Below are 1,535 nucleotides of genomic sequence, written 5' to 3'. Positions count from 1 at the left end.
AGGAGAGGAAAGAGGAGAGGAAAGAGGAGAGGAAAGAGGAGAGGAAAAAGGAGAGGAAAGAGGAGAGGAGAAAGGAAAGGAAAGGAAAGGAAAGGAAAGGAAAGGAAAGGAAAGGAAAGGAAAGGAAAGGAAAGGAAAGGAAAGGAAAGGAAAGGAAAGGAAAGGAAAGGAAAGGAAAGGAAAGGAAAAATGAAAGGAAAAAGGAAAAAGGAAAGGAAAGGACGCACTGAGCATCTCCTCGCTGAGCACAGCTTAAGGCCGCCACCTGCTGACGGGCTGCCGGGCATCCCGGAACTTCCATCGGCATCCCCGCAATCCCATCGGCATCCCGGAACTTTCCATCGGCATCCCTGCACTTCCCGGAGCATCCCGAAGCTTTCCTGAGCATCCCGGAGGTTTTCTGAGCATCCCGGGGCATCCCGGGGCATCCCTGAGCATCCCTGAATTTCCCTGAGCATCCCTCAGCATCCTGGGCATCTCTGCCAGCTGATGCAGAGAACATGGTCAGATTTAAAGTTGTAATTGCTTTTTACAAGTGGGTAAAACAAAGGGAACAGTGAAATGTTGTATGGAAATTGCAATTCCCAAGGTCGTGGAGGACAGGCCACGTCCTGCTCAGGAGTGTCAGGCAGTGATGTGTCACTGCTGGAGAGCTGCACTTAAACGAGGTGAATCGTCTCCATTTAAAGCTCAAAACTGATATTTGGGGCTGAATCCAGGTGCAACTGCTCCAAGCTGCATCAGGCCTAGAAGTCTTCTAATATTTTAAATTTTTTTAATCAATTTTGAGTTCAGATGTGACAAGTTGAAATCAGATGAGTTTCACTTCTGCCCTGCCCTCGCTCCTTGATAGAGAATCAGCAGCAGAGTTTCCCTCAGCACTGATCTTTGTGGGAGGAATTAACCCTGGCAGGGGAGAGCTGAGAGTCGGGGCTGAGGATGAGAGACCTGTTAACCCCTCACCTTCTTAAGCACAGCCCCACTTCTGCTTTTGAGGATTTACACTTTTAAATATCTAATTTAGTCATGAAGTTCCTGCCTGGCAATATTACCCCCTTTAAAACTGTGGAATATTACTGGATTTGAGTATTATCGATTTTACTGCTGGTGAGTTACAGTTAGCCTGTAGATCCTTGAATTGCACTATGAATTCTGAATATCTGATAACTACCCTTTGCCTCTTTTTGCAATATTGACAATTTTCTCACACTGATAATTATTTTTTTAAACCCAAAACTATCCAAACATTTCTAAATGCATTCAAGCCAGGAACCACTGAATCAATAAAACAACAGAATCCCCGGGTGCATAAGTTTTTTTTCACATTAAACGAGCGATTTCATGAACCAAGAGGATTTACAAATCTCCCTGTGCTGCCTGAAGTTCCTGTTTTGTTTCTCCCATCGTGGTGTCACCTGAGGCTGTGCTGCTGTAATGTCGCTGCCTGCCGGGGAGCTGTGCTGAAGGACAGGGCTGCTCAGGGAGCGCCGGAATTCTCCTGGAATAGAGCTTTGGCTCACAATTTGCTGAGTAAT

The sequence above is a fragment of the Corvus kubaryi genome, unplaced genomic scaffold (genome assembly GCF_017639235.1).
Source record: "Corvus kubaryi isolate FWS band 111438036 unplaced genomic scaffold, C.kubaryi_AGA036_p1.0 134, whole genome shotgun sequence".
Taxonomy (NCBI): domain Eukaryota; kingdom Metazoa; phylum Chordata; class Aves; order Passeriformes; family Corvidae; genus Corvus; species Corvus kubaryi.
This window is presented reverse-complemented; position numbering follows the sequence as displayed.